General features: G+C 39.8%; 1 long non-coding RNA gene across 2 annotated transcripts; it reads right to left on the bottom strand.

Annotated features, from left to right (window-relative positions):
• Positions 1 to 2,387: 2,387 nt before the first annotated feature.
• LOC120386841 lies at positions 2,388 to 18,000 on the bottom strand. Of its 2 annotated transcripts, XR_005589938.1 has the most exons (5): positions 17,940 to 18,000; positions 12,593 to 12,729; positions 5,636 to 6,612; positions 5,053 to 5,134; positions 2,388 to 3,228 (listed from the first exon to the last, which is right to left on the bottom strand). It is a non-coding gene; the product is annotated as an uncharacterized LOC120386841 (long non-coding RNA). The 2 variants fall into 2 exon arrangements; XR_005589939.1 differs by lacking the exon at positions 5,053 to 5,134.
• Between the last annotated feature and the right edge of the window lie 4,052 nt (positions 18,001 to 22,052).

Raw genomic sequence — 22,052 nt, 5'->3', positions numbered from 1 at the left:
GAGCAGCAGCAGATGTGACATGCTGATTATTCCAGGGTCAGAGAGATGGACCCAAAGAAACAGTGAGAGGCCCATGATGAATGAGGGATGCTCTTCTGGCAAGGATGCTCTCAGCAGAGAGGCTTTGGGGTTTCTTGATGGGAACAGCAGGGTTGCCTTCCAGTTGGAAGGGATGGGGTGGCTGCCCTGATACAAGGACAGCAGAGGACAGGCAGACTGTCCAGTCATGGTCGAAAGTGCTGGTGTACAGTATGTGGGGTGTTAAGAGATGAGAGTCTTGGGTTTTAATGACTGCTTGGACTGGTGTGAGAAATAGTTTGTCTACTTGGAACTTTTGTTATGGCCTGTTTGGTCTATGTTGAAATAAACCAGCCCCAAAGAGGGGTTTTGAGTTTTGAGACAAGAAAGCCTGAAGTGAAATTATTGTCTCACCTGACAGGGGAAACTGAGACCGCATGCCTGTTATGTTGTGGCTTGCTGCAGAGGGGCTCTCCAATTAGACCTACCCTATGACAATATGAAACTGTGAATTAGGGCCAAGTTTTCAAAACCAGCTTTTAAACATATTCCTAAAAATCAGCTAGTTAGATATTGAGATCCTGTTTGTATGAAATTCAGCCCAGTCTGAGCCCAGTGTAATCCTTCAGTACCACTTAATGCTCATCCATGCAAATTATTTTATTTGCACCAATGATCTTGAAAATGTGGGAACCAACAAGTACATTCTGTGGGCATATGTATCAATGGAAGCAGAACTATGAATACTGCTGGGGAAAGCTGTTACAGGCTGTTGGACTCAATCATCAACTGGGGGAAAAATAATGGCCACCTCCAGATCAATTCATAGCCTTTGTTTCAAGGCTCTGCTTATTGTTTAATACAAAAAAAAGGGAAACATAGTGTTGATCTTGTCTCATGTATTGTTTTAACTTGCTATAAATAGAATGACACTACTGGGTTATAATATTGACAGGGGTGTAGCTCTTATTAGGTTTCATTATTCACAGACTACAATGGAGTGAAAACATAAGGTAACAGTCCCATTCCCAACATCAGTTGTGGACTCCCTGGCCTCTGGCAGGTTAGTGGTCAGGGTCTCCACCCAGCCTAGGGATGTCCGCAGGGCCTCCTGTCCCCCTGAAGTTCTCTTCTGCATTGCCTGCAACCTGGAGTTGCAGTTACAGGACAGTGTTCTTCCAGCCCACGCCCCCATCCCATGGAGCTGGGGCTCTCATCTCTATAACGTAGCTGGTTGTCATTGCACACAATATGACATTGCCCTCCTGGGTCAGATGATTCCCAGCAACTGCTTTCTGAGCTCCCTCTGCAACAGTTCTGGGGGCTCCCCAAGCCCTCTGCCACTGGAAAGGGGCAGAATGCTCCATTACAATTCCATATTAGGAGCTGGGATTGCTGCGGCTACAGTATTGCCAGCTGAATTATCTGCTGTGCGCAATGGAAACATGGAATTTCTGTTGCATTTAGGACCTTGCATGCTAGCCCAGGTTCAAGGCAGATGTCTGTTAGGCCATGCATATAGTTCCATTGATTTCAACAGATCTTCTTATGTGACTAAAGACTGATGGAATGGGTCTACTTTGGGCCTACCTTTGGAACCAGAAGGCCTAGAAACATTAAAGCTAGAAAATGCATAAACTTGAAAACAATTTTTATGGAACCATCAGATGCTGAGAACAGCTGATGTAGAATATTAACTGTGCAGAGGAATGAAGTTTCCATGCTGCAGGCTGAATGAGATCGAGACTGAAATTTGTTGAGAATATAATGATTATTATAATTATTTATTGGTCTTTGTCTCTGTGCTTTATTTTGTTCTATGACATGTGACAAGAGACACAAAACCATAATTGTCAGAAATGTACAAATCTAGTTACTGCACGGTACATTGCAAAGAAAGGATGCACACATAATAATTCTGACACATGTCTAGGTTCAAATGATAAATTGGCTATGAAAGCAAAGATGTGAATTCAGTGAGCTGTGAAGATGTGTGTCTGTCTATAAATTTATTATGTATACCATTAAGCAGATAGTAGTTTGAGCAAATGAATAATGTACTTGTAAATCAGATAACTGGATTATCTATCTTCACAAAAGAAATTTGAAATACCATGCAAAGAAATACATTATTTCACCCAAGCCATGGCCTATTTCAGTCAAAGAGTTTTAGTGTGAGACTAAAATAAACCACTGTGCATGCAAAGTGGTGATTGCATGCACAATATGTGCCTTTCTCTATTGTGCAAAAGCAAACTACTTGTTTTACATGCAAAGTTATTTGTTTTCACCCACAAATGCACATTTTGCACAACCAACCAACTGGTTGTGCAACTGAGATTTTGTTGAACAACTAACCTAGGGCCTTATCCAGAAAGTTTCTGAGCTTCTCTTGTCAGCTGCTCAATATCTTCAACTCCGAGTGATGTCACTGCTACTCAACAGCTCTCATGGGGCATGCACCATCTCAGAGGATCAGTCCCTAACTCTGTAATAATATATGTGAATACATGGCTTGCTCCTACATCTGTTGAAGTCAATGGGTCTGTTGCTATTGACCATATTGGATGAATGATGAGATCCATACTGTTTTGCATCCAGCATTAGCAATAATTACAGTACTTCTCAACAGAGGAAAGGATTGATGGACTAAATATACAAATTTGAAGAAGTGGAAAAACAAACAAACATGGTAGCCATCAGCGTGCCAAAGCACTTCTTTTTTTTACACAAAAAACTAAATAGGCCACATGTCTACATGGTATGATGATGAACTGAGCTGCTACTCATACTCTGACCAGAAAGGTGATGTGTCAGGAGAAGTTACTCCTAAGAAACTCTATGGGCAAGATTATGCCTTGAGGGCATAGCCCTGCATTAGCAAGGCTGGGGATACATATTTCAGAAGGAAGCACCAAGATTTATCCTGAAGGACACAGCCAGAATTCTTCCTGGGATCCTCGCGGCATTGCTTGTATGAGCAGCACTATATTTTTTCACTGGGTGCACAGTATACATTGACGTCTCCATCCTATAGCTAGCCATCTCTAATCATTAGTTTAGAAGGATGTACGATCATAGACTCATTCTTACTCTGCTCCTTTGGGGAAGCTAGTGCCACTGCCAATGCCAGCATGCTGCAGTGACTTTCCTCTCCAGCCGTATCGTGGTGAGTCCTTGGCCAAGAGATGGAGCACAGCATGGATGCACCTGGGGACAGAAATTAGGATACATAGGCAGTTTTCCAATTATTTAGTGCTTGTCTTTTCAACCTCACTTTCTTTTATTGCAGTTTTGTTGTGAGTCATCTGTAAGTATTGTAAATGTAATAGCATTTACACCAGCTGAAGATGCGGCCCATTCAATCTAGCAAATGTAGAAAACCTACATATACAATTATATTTAACTTCTTTGATTTAACTTGGATGAGCGTCTGCTACCAGGAAATGTCATGTTCAGTACAAGAGGGAAATCCTGTGTGATGATTAGCTGGAAATATTGTTGTGATGAGCTCTTTATCCTTAATATCCTCAGATTTCACAACAGATTGAATTTGCATCCTGATCAGCTGCAAATGAAATCAGTTAAACCTATTGCTCTCCGCTGATAAGCCAAATAGCATGGGCAAATCTTGGCTTTATTTATTGGCTGATCAATAGTTTGCATTTTGCTTCTGCTCAGAGGAACATCAAAGTAAATTGCATTGCACATGCCTGAAGCCCACCATAAGAAATCCTACAGGCAGCAGTTAATCCTTAGAATGTATGTAATTAAGCTGAGCTGCATATCAATATTTTATTTCAGGGAATATCAAGAAATATTTTCCCCTGGGGCAAATAAATCAATATTTACCTTTGAGGATAATAAATCTTGATGTTCATCTCAACACTATGTAATATCGAACTCAGGGGCTGGCAACCTCTGGCACGTGGCTTACCAGGGTAAGCACCCTCGTGGGCCGGGCTAGTTTGTTTACCTGCCGCATCAGCAGGTTCAGCCGATCGCGGCTCCCACTGGCCGCTGTTCACCGTCCCAGGCCAATGGGGGCGGTGGGAAGCAGCACAGGCAGAGCGATGTGCTGGCCACCGCTTCCCACCACCCTCATTGTCCTGCTGTAATGTCTCCCGTATAGCCACTCTATGCCGATGGGGGAGAGCTCTCCTGCCAGCATAATTAAACCACCCCCAATGAGTGGCATTAGCTATGTTGCCAGGATACACTTTCTCACTAACATAGTGCTGTACACACCAGCACTTTTGTCGGTGGCACTTATGTCTCTCAGAGATGTGATTTTTCACACCTCTGACTGACAAAAGTTTTACTGACAAAAGTGCCAGTGGAGACAAAGCCTTACTCACACTAGTAGACTAGTGGAGTTAATCTGAAAGGGTTGCAAAATTGGGCCCTCTGTCCATCAGTTGTGATATCTGTGAAAATAACCTTGTCAGTCGCAAGAAATAGATAACAGAGAGAGTGTGGTCTTATTATCACCAGAAGTCCTAATTTAAAATTTTCAAATTTAGATGTTTAAGTTAGGCATACTTAGTCAAACCATATGTAGGTCCACCCGCCCACACACACACACCTAGAAAAAAGTGGCCTGATTTTCAAAGATCCTGTGAACACTCATCTCACATTAACAGAAGTGGGAAATAATGGGTGCTTCCTTAGCACCTTTTATAATCAAGCCATTTTTAGTTAGGTGCCTAAAGGAAAGACTCAAGTGCCTAAAGTTAGGTACCTAAAGCTTGAGAATCTGGGCCTTGAAGGGATATTTTCAGATAGTAGCCTATGCCTTTGACAGATGCCTCAGATAGCGGGGGGCTGGGTTTGATGACCCAGGAGCCCTACATTCCTAGTTCCTGCGATTGTGCATTTAGGGCAGACTTTCAGGTAACAAATTGGCATGACTCCATTGACTTCAATGGAGCCATAACAATTTACACCAGCTCAGGATCTATTCCCAAAGGTACAATTTACACACACACACACGATTTGTGTATACAAAGAGAGTACATGCACACACACGCTCACCAAGTTTATTTAATGAACTTCATCTTTCTCCTCCCTTATAGATGAGGGAACTGTAATGTAATGAAAGCACAGGAAAAGAAACCTGGGAATAAGGAAATAAATACAAAACACATTTGCTGAATAGATCCTTCTGTTGCTCCACTACCCAGTCTAATGATGGATGCTATTGTGTACTTGAAAACATTGGGTGGGAATTAAAAAAATATATGTTTTACACAAATTCTCATAGAACACACAAAAAATCCATGAGATTTTTTGTTTGGTTGTTTTTTTTGAGGGGTGGGGATGGGGTGGGGAAATGTCTTCATATTGCAGTGAGAAATCTAGAAACTCTTTCAGCATTTAGAAATTCTTCATTTTAATTGTGCATTTTGGAATGTGATATTTCTGGTAAGACCAGTAAAGAAGAAGAGTGCATCAGAAAGTATTCTTGCTGTTCAGCTGAGTTGATTAAGCAAGGAAAAATGTGTTTACCTATAACTTCAGCAACCTCAAAACCAAGGGAAAAAACTCCTTTGAATATTTGCCTTAATTTATTGGTTTATTATTATTATGTAGGAAAATAACAATACATGATAATCACCTTATAAAAAAGTGTGCTCTTCTTCAGAAGAGAGTTTCATAGTGCCAGTCTTCTGTGCTGTCAGCTGTTTTAACTGTAATCCTCATCATTAAGCATCTCTCCTGTAATTAAGTAGCTTCTCCAAACAGCTTGAAAATTAATAAACCAATATTTCTCAAATTATTTGCACCTAAAACCTTTTAGATTCCAAGCAATTTCAGAAAGATAAAATGGTCATTTCCTAGATAAAATATGGCTTAATAGTGGAGTAGGGCTGATATTGTATCACATATTGTTCAGAAATTTCATGAGGGCAAGGATAGGATTGGGAACCCAGGTAGAAAATTAGATTGATGTGTTGTCCTCGATATACTGGCATTTTCATTTCTGAAGCCTACCGAGTCCAAAACAAAACCATTTTTTATAGTTGTTCAAAATCCCAAGAGAAATGAGTTCAGGTGGTCTCAGCCCAGTTTCTCATGTACAAGAGGACACATCAAAAAGCTGTCTTGGGTTGATAGTAATTCATCACTCTCAGCCGTGAAAAGCCATGGGATTATGAGCATAAAAAAAAAAGTACTGCTAACAGCATTTTTTCCACCAGATAGATCTCGCTAGCCTATGTTACATGAATATATGAGCAGACCTAGCTACAGAGGAAATGAAGACCATGTCTCTGTGATTATCAGGCACTGTTCTTAATTGACCTTCCTTCCTCTATTCCTTGCCTGTGACAGAACCTCAATATAATGAAACAAAATCTCAAAAGGACTGGAAACTGGAGAGCAAGAACACAAACAATAGAAACTATAATTTCCAAAAGGTCAGATATTGAAAAAATATAAATCATTGAAGAACACAGATGAAATTTTAAAAGTGTAATCAAGCAGCATGTTCCTATGTATTTTGTAGCTCTTTCCATTTCTTAAAACAGCCTCAGGAAATTTTGGGCCCTTGAGAATGTTGCATCCTCAATAAGCCTTTTCCCTCTGGTTTATCTGGGAAGACAGAAAGGAGATTATTGATTTGATTATGTTCAAGTTAAAAGATTTTTCTGAGGAACATCTATATTAAGAACAGTGTTCAGTTTTCAGCAGTGTCAGAAATACACTTCTGGAGATGCGGCAATGTCACACCAAGATGTGCAAAACTGTTTGCAGTGGCTGTTTTTTATCCCTACTGTTCCCTCAGTCCTCCAAGAGTAAGCACAATTCATGTAGCTCTGTTGGAAGGCGTGGGTTTCATCAGCACACTGACCAGAGTGAGAAAGTCGAGATTTCCCAAAGCTGTGGGCCAAAACAACAGGGCACAACCAAACTTATTAAAAGCCTTCATTACAATGATTGCTGTGGGCTTTTGTAATAGGGTGCCTGCTTATTAGGTGAGATTTGTGAGCAGCATCTTACAGATATAATTACAGCTGGGAACTTCTAACTTACACCACTGTTTCAGGATCCCTTCATTTTGGGCACACAAGATATAAGCATAGGTGTAAGCATCCTACAGAGATAAGGTAGGATGGGGAGGAGGTGAGATAAAGAGGAAGAAGACTGACCCAGATCCTTAAAAGTACTTTAGCACCTAACTCCCATAGAAGTTACATGCCAAAGTCCTTTAAGCACGAATATATGTTCCATTCAACTGACAATGTCATAATCAATGTAGGGGGTGCAACAATGACTTCCCATTAACTAACACAGAAATAGAGAGATGATTTTAACAGCAATTCATTATAGTATCTGCCTGAGAAGAATGAGCTCAACTAATAATGAAACAATGAATGTTTTTTACAGAGACAGAACACTGCAGCCAACCCTTGAAAGTACTTATTCTGACAGCATGTGATGTTTAGAAACAGCACAATATAATCTTTGAAAGTATTTGAATATGTGTAAAATGAAGCAATTAATATCTGGTTCACTAAACATACTTTTCAATAACCAGGATGCAGGCAGTCTTTCTAAATCATATATTTGAATTAAAAATTCAGGGTTGCTCAGTAGCTTATCAGCAACTAGGCTATTTCCCCTGTAGATAGGAAAGAAATTCTCAGACTTATTTTGCAAATAGATCTTGAGAGAAAAGTAATTTTCACCCAAAAGCACAGAAGACGGGGTAAGTAATAATTCTAATAAATTCACAGTATCAGGTATACACCTCTCATGGCAATATCCATTGAGAGGAAACCTGCACATGCCAGTGTCACACTGTCTGGAGAGACTCATGACCATGCATGTGTATCTCAGGGCAGATTGACAAAGGCAGGGCAGTCACCCCAAACTGGTGCTATGTTCTATAATTAGATTTCACCAACCCAGTAACAAATGTGAACTCCTGGATCACTGTAACCATCTCACCATGGAGTCACAGATAGTCCCCTTGGACTCTCCACTCTATCTTGCAACCCATACAAGCTAGAATTAGTGATAAATGGTCACTTACACCAAAAATCACAAAATATTCAGGTTGTTTCCAGTCCCAAGATACCTTTCACTTGCCCCAGACCAATTGATATCCTATATCTTATCCAAAGACAATACCTGTAGCCAATCCTGTAATTATCTAAAGATTTTTTAACTAGGAAAAAGCAATTAGAGTTATTGAGAGGTTAAAGCAGGTAAAATATAAGAACAGGTGAGTCACAATCTAAAATTTCAAAAGGTAGCAGAGATGTAGTAATCTGCCAGTTTCCCAAAAGTATTTTAGGGCTACTCAGAGTAACTCTGGGGATCTCAATCTTCTTGTTCAGTTATTCTGCCCTGTTAGAATCAAGCAGTCGAGAGATAAATAATTATTTCTTGAGTTGATATTATAGCTTTTTCTCACAGAACCCAAGCTGACAGCAACAGTTCCCACGCAGGTCCCTTCTTCATGGAGGGAGAGGGAAGAACACTCTTAACAAAGTCTTTTATCCTTGATCTTGCACACTGGCTCATTTTCGTTTAATAAGCAGGATTTAACATCTTATTGTAAGAGACCATCATTTGCCTTACACAAGATTTCTTTCTTGTTTGATGGGTTATTTAGTTATAGGGATATATACAATGCAAATGTTTGCTGTTACATTATAACAATACATGTAGCATCCTACAAGCATTTTATAAATCACTAAACACCTTCATATCAACTTAACATCTAATATTTATTTTGGTAATGCTAACACACACGTAAGCAAGACTGGCTTTCAGCTATGCATTTGTAAGTGTTCAGTGAGGCCTGGGGCCTTGTCATGGTCTACTCAGTTTCCCAAAGGATTAGGTATCCCGAGTCAATGTGATCCAAAGAACAAGACCTGGCTTTTTTTATATTCCAATGCATTTGACTATAGCCTTTTTTTGGATACTATGTTACCATGTTATGTTTTTTTCTTTTTGTAACCCTTTTAGACTAATATTTTTGTATTGTTTTGATAGTTAACAATAACTCCCAATCATATCCTTCTTTCTTTCTTTCTTTCTTTCTTTCTTTCTTTCTTATTTAAGGCTATTTACTATTATTATTACTAATACAAAAGGACTAAAATGGTGAGAATATTTCGCAAAAAAAATTGCAACCAATTGTGAAGAAAAGATTGTGTGTGCACGACATGTGCACACACACACACACGCACACAAAGTATGACATTTTTGAAAAAATTTACCCTATTCTAGATATTAACCCTTATCTTTTGTCCTACCCAGCCCCTTACACAATTTCTCTCTTTTAACTCTGGTTGTACAGCCATTGTCCTAGTTATCCCTTGAACTTCCAGTGACACAACCTCCCTTACTCTCTGATTCAACCCCCTACTCACACACTGAGTAGTCAGATGCCCAAGGTATGAAAGCAGTTACCAAATTCAGGATAGTTTATCCAGATGGCAATTCACAATTTAGTTACTGACGGAACATAAGAATGGCCATATTGTGCCACACCAATGGTCCATGTAGCCCAGGTCCATCTATCTTCTGACAGTGGCTGGTGCTAGATGCTTCAGAGGAGTGAACAGAACAGGGCAATTTATCCAGTGATCCATCCCCTGTTGTCCAGTCCAAGCCCTTAGTTGTCATAGGTTTAGGGACACCCAGAGCATGAGGTTATGTCCCTGGTCATCTTGGTTAATAGCCATTGATGGACCTATCCTCAATGAACCTTTTAACCCAGTTATACTTTTGGCCTTCACAATATGCCCTGTCCAAATGGATGGCTACTGCTACCAAGCTGGGTGTCTCTCCACCCAAACTCAAGGGCCTTTTAATTTTCACTTTCACCGCAGTCAGAAAGGGCCTGCTTCTGCTCTCAGTGGAATCAACAGCACAATGTTCATTATGAGTCTTGCCAAATCTCACAGTTTTATCATGGGTTTAGCAGTATTCTGTGTTTTTCCATTAAAGTTCTCCTGGAGTACTGCCAAAGCTCAGCTTTGCTTTTTTAAAGAAAGATAAGTTTTTATCCCTCATTGTTGCAGAGAAAAGCTTCAAAACACAACCTGAAAGTGTGAAAACCAGAAAATAAATAAAAATAAATATTCATTTTTAAATCTCATGATTCTGAGGGACCTGACTCATGATTTTTGAATGCTTGGGGTTGATAAAACTTCCTTAAGTGTAGTGGAAGATGGAGCAGGCTTCCAGAAAAGAGGAAACTTGGATAATATGGGGAATCGGAGTACCGGAGAAAATAAAAAGAAAGAAAAAAAATGAAGGGGCCTTCCTAAGGCCTTGCATTATTTTAGGCTGTGATTCTATCAAGGGATCTACATTGACAGACCATGATATTCATACAGAGATACATTGACTTCAAAGAGTCTTTGTGTAGGTATAAGGAAACACTTACGTGGATCACTTTGCAGCACTGGGGCCTAAAACTATACAAGTAAAAATACACATTTAAAATAAGACGATCATACCGGGGAGAGTATAAACAACTTAATATCTTTTTTTTTCTAGTGTTTTATTTATAAACCTTCCCACTACCAAGTCATGTACTTAGCAATAGGATAACTAGACAAATATGCGTGTTGGCAATTGTATTTAAAATAGTATAAATACTTAAAAACTTATAATTACAACACAGTTGTCTGTGATGTGTGATAGTGCAGTGATACAGTCAGGGTTCTGTCCTCACTCTGAACTCTTATATTCCATCAGCTTAGGTTAAAATCTTCCCCAAGGCACAAATTCCTTTCCTTGTCCTTAGATGGGTATTGCTGCCACCACCAAATGATTTAAACAAACGTTCAGGGAGGGGCCACTTGGAGCCCTATCCCCCCCCTTCCAAAATATCCCCCCAGGCCCCTTCGCCCCCTTTCCTGGCGAGGCTTCAGAATAATATACCAACCAATAAATTAACAAAGTGAGCACAGACCAAATCCCTAGTTTTTAGGACACTGCAAATCAATCAGGATCTCAAAAGAAGAATTTTACTTTTTAAAAAAGTAAAAGAATCACACCTGCAAAATCAGGATGGAAGATAACTTTACAGGGTAAATAAAAAAATTTAAAACACAGAGGATTCCCTTCTGATTCTGCTTCCCAGTTACAAAACAGGAATAAAATTACCTCTTAGCACAGGGAAATTTCACAAGCTAAAACAAAAGATAAACTAATGCATTTCCTGGCTTATTTACTATTTTTTGTAATCTTAGATGCTCATTTCTGGTATGTTTTTAGGAGAAGTTTTTTTACTGCCCTGGTCCCTCTCTCTGTCTGAGAGAGAACAAACAAAGAGAGCACAAACAAAACCTGCCCCCCACCCCCCCGCAGATTTGAAAGCATCTTCTTTTCCCATTGGTCCTTCTGGTCAGGTGCCAACTAGGTTAATTGAACTGATTAACCCCTTACAGGTAAGGGCATTCTGTACCTCTGGCCAGCAGGGATTTTATATTACTGCATACATAAGGGTTGTTACCCTTTCCTTTATATTTATGACAGATGACGTGTCTGGACCATAATTATGCCCCAGTCACAGACAAATCATTAGTTCCCAGTAACAGAATCTTAGAAATGTAGGACTAGAAGGGACCTCAATAAGTTACCTACTCTAGTCCCCTCTACTGAGGGAGGACTAAGTATTATCTAGACCATCCCTAACAGGTGTTTGTCTAACCTGCTCTTAAAAACTGCCCATGATGAAGTCTCCACAATCCCCCTAAATAATTTGTTCCAATGCTTAACTTTCTTATAGTCAGGAAGTTTTTTGTCTAACCTAAAACTCCCTTGCTGTAATTTATGATCATAACTTCTAGTCCGGTTTTAATTTATCACCCTCCTCTTTTAACAACATTTTACATACTGTTACCATGTCCATTCTCGTTTTTTCTCTTCTCCAGACTAAATAAACCAATCTTTCCTCATAGGTCATGTTTTCTAGATGTTTATTCATTTTATTTCTGTTCTCTGGATGTTTTCCACATTTGTCCACATCTTTCCTGAAGTGCGGGACCTGGAACTGGACACAAGTCTCCAGTTGAGGCCTTGTTAGTGCTGAGTAGAGCGGAAGAATCATTTCTTCTGCCTTGCTTATAATATTCCTGTTATACATCTCAGATTTTTTTTGCAAGAGTATTACATTGTTGACCCATATTTAGTTTGTGATCTACTATAACCTTCTGATCCTTTTCTGCAGTATTCCTTCCTAGACAGTCATTTCTCATTTTGTATTTGTGCAATTGATTGTTTCTTCCTAAGTATAGTACTTTGCAACATACCTTATTGAATTTAATCCTATTTAATTCAGGCCATTTCTTCCATTTCTCAGGATCATTTTTAATTCTAATCTTGTCCTTTAAAGCAATTGAAATCCCTTCCAGCTTGGTATTATCAGCAAACTTTATAAATGCACTCTCTATGCCATTATCCACATAATTTATAAAGATATAAAGATAGAACTGGACCCAGCACAGATCCCTGCAGGATCCCACTCAATATTTCCTTACAGATCAATTATGAACCATTGATAACTACTCTGAGTGTGGTTTTCAGACAGTTGTGCACTCACCTTATAGTTCACCTTATAGTAGACTATACTTCTCTTGTTTGTTTTTGAGAAGCTCATCTGAGACAGTATCAAAAGCCTTAATAAAGTTGAGATATATGACATCTACCTCTTTCCTCCTATCCTCAAGGCTTCTTAACCTGTCAAAGAAAGATATTAGGTTGTCTTGACATGATATGTTTTGACAAAACCATGTTGACTGTTACTTTTTACCTTATTTTATTTTAGGTGCTTACAAATGGATTTTTGAATTATTTGCTCCATTATCCTTCTGGGTAATGACGTTAAGTTGACTGGTCTGTAATTACCTGGGTTGTCCTTTCCCCCCTTTTTACAGATAGGTAATATGTTTTCCCTTTTCTAGTCCTCTGGGATCTCTCCTGTCCTCCACAAGTTCTCAAAGATAATCGCTAATAGCTCAGAGATCTCTTCAGCCAGTTCCTTAACTATTCTAGATGTATTTTAACATCTGACTTGAAGACATTTAACTTGTCTAAGTAATTCTTAATTTGTTCTTTTCCTACATTAGCCTCAGATTGTATGCCATTTACACTGATATTCACTATGTCAGTCATTCAATCACTGCTAACTTTTTTTTGTGAAAACCAAAACAAAAGAGGCATTTAATACTCCAGCCATTGTTTCATTTTCTGTCATTATCTTTCCCGCCCCAGTTAGTAATGGCCCTACCCTGTCTCTCATATTCCTCTTGCTTCTAATGTATTTGTAAAATGTCTTCTTGTTACCCTTGATATCCCTAGCAAGTTTAACCTCATTTTGTCCTTTCTAATTTTGTCCCTTCATGGTTATTATATATATATTATATTCTCTCTCTCTCTCTCTCTCTCTCTCTCTCTCTCTGTGTTTGTGTATGTGTGAGACAGAGAGACAGATTGAGAAAGAGAGGGAGAGAGACCCTTCTGCCAGATGGAGTAGGCAGCAACCAGGGCCAAGTTCAATATCTAGGGGTTCTTTTTCAACAATACAATACAGAACTGGCTCGAGCCCCGACCCAGGAACCTGGGAAAATTGCACACTACCCCTGGTGCCTCTCAGAGGCAATACTTCCCCACTCACAAGCACAGAGTCTGAGTTCAGAAAAGAAACGTTTAATGAAAGGAGAGGTCACCCAATGTTAATTAGGGAAAATTCAGCAAGCAGAATTCATAAACATAAAACTGTGAGCAGGACACCCACCTCCAGAATGCGTGGGGCAGAGTCTTCTGCCTTATGTTCTTGAGTTCTACAACCAAAAGTTCCTTTTCTGTACCCATCTCTGCCTCTCACCACACCCCACTCAGAGAGGACCCAGGGTTCAGGGCTCCATCAGTGTGAGTTCACCTCTCACCAGGGGAAGAACACACCTTGCTTGTGCCACCATCTGAACACTTGCTCTTGCTGGCCGCCCTGCCAGCCATGGTTCCTTTCTATTGGCTGCCCCGTCAGACATGGTTCATCTCTGGTGACCTCACCGCCCTGTCTGCTGCTGTTCCTGGTCACCCTGCCAGCTATTCCTGCCAGCTGACTGATTGCCACTTTGACCAGCCACCTGCCTCTCTGCTCTAACCTCTGTAGGTCAGTCTCTTAGTAATTTTTAGCTCTCAGCAGTCTGGGCAGAAATCCTGCCCCATAACAAGTGATTTCAGCTCTTATTGAGTACCTGAAATAAGAAAAGGCTCCTAATGAAGCCTATTTAGCTCTATCTTTGAATAGTGGGGAGGAACAGGTTAAACTGGACTGGGTATTCTTAGGGAGAGTCTATGCCTCCTGGCTGGGACACCAGGTCTGGCATTTGAGACCCTGGCTTAATGAGGTCCTTTCAACTCAGGGTGACCTCCTCATTAGGGACATATTAAACACAGTTCTGCCCCACTTTATTCATACAATAAAGACAACAAAATTGACAACAACATTTCACTACCCCTGCATTCAGTACTAATGTGATTTGTAACCCAGCACCAGCCAAAGTTGACCACTTTGAGTAACACAGCTCTGTCTGCTGTATATCTTGGCAGAGTAGGTGTGTTCCTGTAAGTACAGTTTGCTCTTGAAGTCTCTCCCTGTCCCCAACTAGCTGTCTGAGGAGAGTTCATTCAGACACTGATTTTATATATATATAAATATGTGCGAATTTATCCTTTGTAATTTGACCTTGTTTCCACTTCTTTTGAGTTTCAGGTAATTGAAGATCTCCTATCTTTCCCATGCAATGGTATAGTTTGCTCTTGTGTCTCTAATAAAATCTCTTTAAAAAACTGTCAACTCTCCTTAACTCTTTTTTCCCCTTAGACTTGCTTCCCATGGGATCTTACCTACAAAGTTTCTGAGTTTGTTAAAGTTTGCCTTCTTGGAGTCCATTGTTTTTATGCTGCTGTTTTCTCTCCTACCATTCCTTGAATCATGAACTCAATCATTTCATGTTCACTTTCACCTAAATTGCCTTGCACCTTCAGATTCTCAGTTAGTTCCTCCCTGTTCACCAGAATCAAATCCAGATTAGCCTTTCCCCTCATCGCTTTCTCCACCTTCTGTAATAAAAGTTTGTCTGCAATACATTCCACAAACTTGTTGGACAATCTATGCCCTGCTGTATTATTTTCCCAACAGATGTCTTGGTAGTTGAAGTCTTATATCACTACCAAATCCTGTGTTTTGGAGATTTTGCTAGTTACTTAAAAAAAAAAAAGGGTCTTATCCACCTCTTTTTCCTGGTTCGGTGGTCAAAAGTAGACTCCTACCATGGTATCACCCATGCGTTTTTACCCCTTTTATCCTTACCCAGAGACTTTCAACAGGTCTGGCTCCCACATGTATCTTAACCTGAGTACAAATATAATTTATATCTTTTCATGTGCTATTGTTTAATTGAAGCAATGCCTAGTTGTAATTTTTTTTTTCATTATTCTGTATTTCAGAGGTAGATGTTGATGTGGAAGGTGTGGATTTCCAAATTTTATTGATAGCATCAGTATCATTGGCTGTAGAAACTGCCAGTGGAATGGACACCCAGTGTTACAGGACACACTTTGTTTGTTTTTTATTAACACAATCACAACTAACTAGTTGTCTCTTTTTCTCTACTTATTGCTATCCAAATACATTGGATCTTAACCTGTCCATTCAAACAATGAATAACCCTGTACTGTAGTTTTGAGAATATGTGGACTGTGTCTTTCAAATGGTAGCTGGAAGCCAGACAGGATAGGGAGTGGAGAAGGTTCTATGCTGCAGTTCTTCGTAGAAAGAGAAAGAGTGAGAGGGAGGCTTTAGAGATAGTGCTTTTTTCCCTCATTCTAATAAAGTTCCATGTTCAGTGATAGAAGAAAGTGACTGTCTGTCATCTTTTAAAAGATATTCTTTAACCTCTCCTTTTTATGAAATAATGTCAGAAGCTGACTTATTTTAAACAGCATAACTAAGAAAAGAAAATACTAAACTTCAATCCTCAACCAGGCTTGTAGTTTTATAATTCTGCTGTTTGGTCTGAGTGGAAGGAGCACTTCATCAGATATTGAACTGCAGCAAAGCTAACCACACATGCTGACAGAGACTCAGCTGGTGTAAATTCACACCTGACACATCGATCCTTTCCTCAACCCATGACATCCAAGCAACGCAACCCCAAACACTGCCCACCCCAATGCAACACATGCAGCTCTGTCCTGCTACAATTATAATTTATCACACCAGCTCTCTTACATTATCATTGGCTCTGCCTGTAAGTTAAAGAAAAAGACTCACACGGTCTTTAAACACATTAAAACATAGATCTCTGGTCACAATGGGTATCCTCACTGATGTAGTAATGCTGGCACTACTGCTGGAGCTTGGGCTGCCAGCAGTTGCTTAGTCTAATATTGTTTTAAAACAAAATATTAGCAAACATCAGTACATTGGTGAGTTAGGGGCGGGGCATTTATCATTACAGAGCTATTACACCCAGTCTTGGGCGAAGCATCTTAATAGAAACTTTTGAATTTTTATGCTTTATTTGGAGAATTTTATGCACTTTGGATTCAATAAAATAGATGAGATTGATAACTTGTCCTCTTTAGCAAAAATCCCTACCACTCTGGTGTTCCATTCTTTCAGGCTCTGTCATCCATGTGTATTATCTGCAACCTTCACCACAGACTCCCAAGTCACACTGCCTCAAAAGTCTCTCAGTAAACCAACTGGCATACTTTTACTGGCTTTACCCACAGAGTCGTCTTCTTGATCAATATGGTCTGTTCTCTCCTACAAAGAAAATGTGTAACCATAGCCACCTGCCAGAAAATTGCTTTCAAAAGGAATTGCTACTTTATTTTTTTTGTGTGTAATTTTTCCTCCACAATTCCTGCTCTGTTTCCATACTTCTGATGTCCCCTTGTTTTCAAGTTTGTGCCTTACTCAACCCTGATTCTTAGCTTATTCCTCCTGAGCAATGTCAGGTGCTAATGCACAAGAGCCTCTCCCATAGAGACTGCAAATATGCACCACAGTGCTAAATTGTTCTGCTGCTATTGACAGTACACTTCACGCTTCAGGGCCAATTTTCATTCCAGAAGAAACAGATTGTTGATAAAACAGACTGATATGCAGGTAAACATACAAATTAGAGTACAAAATAAAAGTGGAGGCTAGATATATGAATCGCCAAAAACAAACATTCCTGGTTAAACACGTTATATTGTAGGGGCCTGGAATGTATATTAAAGCAGAACAAGTAATTACAAAGCTAAAAGGACAAATTTCTAAGGGCTCTGTGCTCCTCTCCACACAGCAAAGGGAAGCAGAGAAATAAGTGAAAGAAATAAGGGGAACCTACATAAGACCCTCCGTACCAACACTGTGGTTAAGGGTTTGTGGGTTTATGGGTGAGAGGCAGACCCAGGAAGCAGCTACTTTATACTCCACTTTGCCCAGGAACCCTTTGGAACTTTCTGGCTATATAAGGCTAATGCCACTACAAGGTTTACTTTTTTGGGATGTGTGGGGTGGGGAGAGTTAGGCTACAGGAGTGACTAATGGCAGCCTGATTCCTAAGGATGTTGCCCGGAGGGAAAGGAAAGCTTGGGGAACAGTGTGGAGGAACAAGCCCTCAAGAGGGTTTCCCTGAGATTGGTTGAGGCTGATTTTTTCTGTTGGAAAATTATGTAATGAATTGTGTTAGTCAAATACATATACTAAACAAAGTTAGAAAAATGAATATTACATATACATATTGTGGCAAAGTCCCATCTCAGTCTCCCCAGCCTCTGCTGTTTTTAGCTCTGGTGAGACCAGCTTGGGTAATGCAGTCCCCCTTAGAACTCAGGGGAAGTCTGTCCCCTGTCTTCCCATCAGTCTTAGTCAAAGTATTTTTTACCCTGCCTTGTAGGAGAGTGTCCTGCCGCTCCTCCTGGGGAGGCTTGCTGCTTCAACACTCCTGGCAGCCAGGCTCCTTCTCTCTCTGCCTTTTTTCCCCCCCTTCCTTCCTCCCAGGAAGGGGTTTAAAAAGGTCTCAGGCAGCTCCAAGTTGGAATCAGCTGGTCCTAATTACCCTCAGGTAGCTCCCCTCAGCTGATTCTAATTTGCTACCTTGGTAACCCTTTCTCAGCTGAACCTGGTTGACCTGTAGTTGCCTCTCAGTTGATAAGGAGGAGGGCCTTTTAACCCTCTGGGACTGACTCCTCCCCCCCTCTTGCAACTGTCTGTCCTGAGTTTATCACAATATATTATAGAAAACTATAAAGGAATTTTTGCATCTGCATGTGTCTCTGCTGATGCAGCACTCCAGAACTTAGCTAAAACAGCTTCAGGGTTGTATAAATCATGAAACCTGGTTTGTGTCTCTTACCTTGGTCTGTATAAATTGCAGGGTGAAACAGTGTCATGAGGGAATTGTTAACATCAGGTGCCCCCGAAGACAAGCTACCAAGCAAAAGCCCAAGGCCAAAAAACAGACTAGTAAGATAAATATAACCGGAAGGAGCTGGTGGGATTAACAGCCAAGAACAGATGATAGAAGTACACAGATAAAATTAAGTTTTAGTAGGATAAGCAAAAATGTCTCCGTTTGTATTAGTTATTGTGATTTATGCATAAAAATGTGTAGTCAGGGGTTTAGCATGGATAGTTACACAGATGAGGTAACTTAATAACTGAGTCTGAGTAAAGTTATAGAACAGAGTATGAAATATAGTGATTGACAACAAGAAAGTGCAGAAGACCCATGGGAAGAACGAGTAGTGGAGTGCCAGGAGGGAAGGCGAGGGGACTGCGGGTAGAAGGGGTGGGGAGGGACCCACACTTGCTCTGGCCCTGTGCCCACAACCCCCTAATCCACCTCTAGGAAGAACATAGCAGATACCAGATATTTAAAAAATGTCACCTTCTCCCCAGGAAAATGTCACCTTCTCCCCCTTGAGCAATTATTTTCCCTAAATTTTCTCTTTTTGCGTGTATACATAACTCAGAGGTGATAATAGCACTGACTTAAAACCTACAAAATAAAGGCTACAAGAAACAGTTTAAGCTTAAAGTGGAGTGGATCTCATTTGTCATCCAATGTTTCCATGGAACCTTGGGGTCCATGAGGCTTAGGGACCTTTCCCTCACCCTGAGTAGGGAGCATTTGGTGTAAACTTCATGTTACAAACCTTTCAGAGGCTTTGGAGTCCATTTCCACTCTCCAAACTAGTTTTACCGCAGACATTGAGGATTTTCCCCTAACCTTATTCTGAGATTCTGTTTTCATCTATACACCATGGTTTGTAGTAGCTAAACTCCTTTTGGGCCCGGCGGGCCTTGCACAGGCTAATACCTAGCTATTTACAGAATAGTTTATAAATCAATTAACAGCCTGAGATTTTGTTTTTTTTCCCTCCTAAACTGCTCACTTGGATGGTTGACTACTTGTTATTAGAGGGGTGTCATTAAACACCCTTTAGCACATGGTATTGTTGCTACTCCACTACTGCATAAGTGAAACTGTTGAAGTAAGGCAATGATGAACGATGAACAGTGATAGCTATATGAATTTTCAGACAAGTAATCATTGATGACAAAGATTTGTGAAACTTTTGAGAACATTTTAACGTTTGTACTGGTGGTCCTCTGTGTACTTTCAAACAATGAATGAATAATATGGCTCATAAATGACAGTGAAATGAACTTTCCACATTTATCCATGAAAACATTCAGAAAACTTGTTTTGTGTAAGAGAACTTTCACGTAAGAAAATGTTCCAATTGAAATTTTTGAAGTTTATGGGGAGGAGGAGACATGACATATTGGCATGTTGGTGTGTGTGTGTGTGTGTGTGTGTGTGTGTGTGTGTGTGTGTGTGTGTGTGTGTGTGTGTGAGCTACACATCTTCAGACAACAGCAGGAAGGTAGGGGTGATTCTACAAACCCCGACAGCAGTTAAAACTCTGCAATACCAAGATAATGTTTTCAGATATTTTATTTTGCTTTTTTGAAGCATGAAGCATCAGATGGATGTGTTTTCCACACACTTGAAGACTCCACAGCAGAAGAGTTTTCTGTCTTCAACCACAGGAGTGGTGATGAAATGCCTAAAAAACAGGTGGCTTCCCAACATAGATACCAATAACAAAGAGTTCTAGGAGTAAGTGTTGAATCTTGCCAGACCCTACATTGTCAAGGTCTTTAGAAACCAAAAAGGCAAGTTGAAGTCAATTCACCATTGTACAGCTTAAAGAATATATGGTCACAGCTGCTCCATCCTGTTAGCATGTATGTTGCTGCAATCTGCGACAGCTGTAAGTGCCATAGAAACCATACTGAGAGCCCTGTTAAGAGTCAATTGCGATAACTGAGCCTCACAGTCATTAAATATGTATTGTTGTTGTGCAGGATAAATAAGTGGGCAGCCTGATGTAACCACACAGCCGGGAAAAAAACCCAAACCATTGCCAGACTGTGTCTAAACCATGGCTTTTCAGAGAAAAGGGTGTGGCTAAAAATAACAGCAAGTTTTTCGGCCTGACTCACTGCTTCTAAATTTGCCCTCTCAGTAAGAGGGGATACCAAAGAACAAAGTGCCTCCTCATACTAATAATCCTTATCCTCCTATAAAGCTACTGACACATTCAAACTTCCTAAGCAGAGGGCCCATGGGAGCACGATTAGCATCTTACCTCTATCCACAACTTGCCAACACTCAGATCTGTTAGGCTGTAGAATATTCCACCAAAGGAAGTAGTGAAAGCTCCACCATCACTTAGGACATTTTCAACTAGACTGGACAATGAACTGGGAAAGTGTTTTGTCGGAGCAATCTTGCTCTGGCAGGGGAACAGGCTGAATGTCCTAATACATTAGGTCTTTTCCATCCATTGTGTGATCTTATCAACTGATTTGTCCCACCAGCAATTGGCTTTAAAAGACATCATCAGTTTAAAAAAAGTCACACTTCTGTCAGAAATATTTTTATCTACCACTGACACCTAGGATTAATATAACCAACAACATTTTCTCTATAAGCAGTTTCACTAATCATTATAAGCATTTCCCTTTGTTGTTTATGTGAATCTTTCACATTGCAACTGCGGAGAGCAAAACATTTGTAAAACTAGGAAGACGTAATAACTTGGAACTGTGGGCAAGCATGCTACCCTAAGCTACTTTTAACTAATTTTCTGAAAGGGCTAGATTTTAAGTTGGCACTGTCCCTTTAGTTTAAACATAGCCTGTGGTGCTGATTCCATCATGTGGTAGTAATCCCTTTTCTAATTTCACAGATGTAGCTGCACTTTAAAGTGCATTTCCACCACTCTCTCAAAGGAGATCATTTAGGCCTTGAAATTCTTTTCACTAAATACATTTTCATATTTTAGACATAGTTACTACTACAAGATACTATTAATATATTAATGCCATTTTACAATATTTTCTCTATGGTTGGATCATTCATAGATATTGCAGTTCTGACACTCCTGGTTTATTCCCCCTCTTACTTTGGCCATGTACCAAAAGTATATCTTCTAACAAATGCTTTCCTTGTTCCTTTTCCAAAAGAATTCACACTACTTCTTTTCCTCCTCTGTCAGACTCTTCTCTGTAATTTTATTGGTACCAAAGTTTTAGAATAACCTGCCTTCCAGCAATTGTTTCATTTTGTTCTTTGACCCAGATATCTATCAACTCTATTGTTTCTTTCTAAAATTTCAGATCCCATTCTCCAAAATTTGCAGAATGGAAGATTTCATACCGATAATCTCCTTGCTTCTAGAACAGGGGTCGGCAACCTTTCAGAAGTGGTGTGCCGAGTCTTCATTTATTCACTCTGATTTAAGGTTTTTCATGCCAGTAATACATTTTAACATTTTTAGAAGGTCTCTTTCTATAAGTCTATAATATATAACTAAACTATTGTTGTATATAAAGTAAATAAGGTTTTTAAAATAAAGTAAATAAGGTTTTAAAAAAGAAGCTTCATTTAAAAATTAAATTAAAATGGAGAGCTCCCCCGGAC

This window comes from Mauremys reevesii, linkage group 1 (genome assembly GCF_016161935.1).
Source record: "Mauremys reevesii isolate NIE-2019 linkage group 1, ASM1616193v1, whole genome shotgun sequence".
NCBI lineage: Eukaryota > Metazoa > Chordata > Testudines > Geoemydidae > Mauremys > Mauremys reevesii.
Note: the sequence above shows the minus strand (reverse complement) of the source record. Positions and strands in the feature narration are given on the sequence as shown.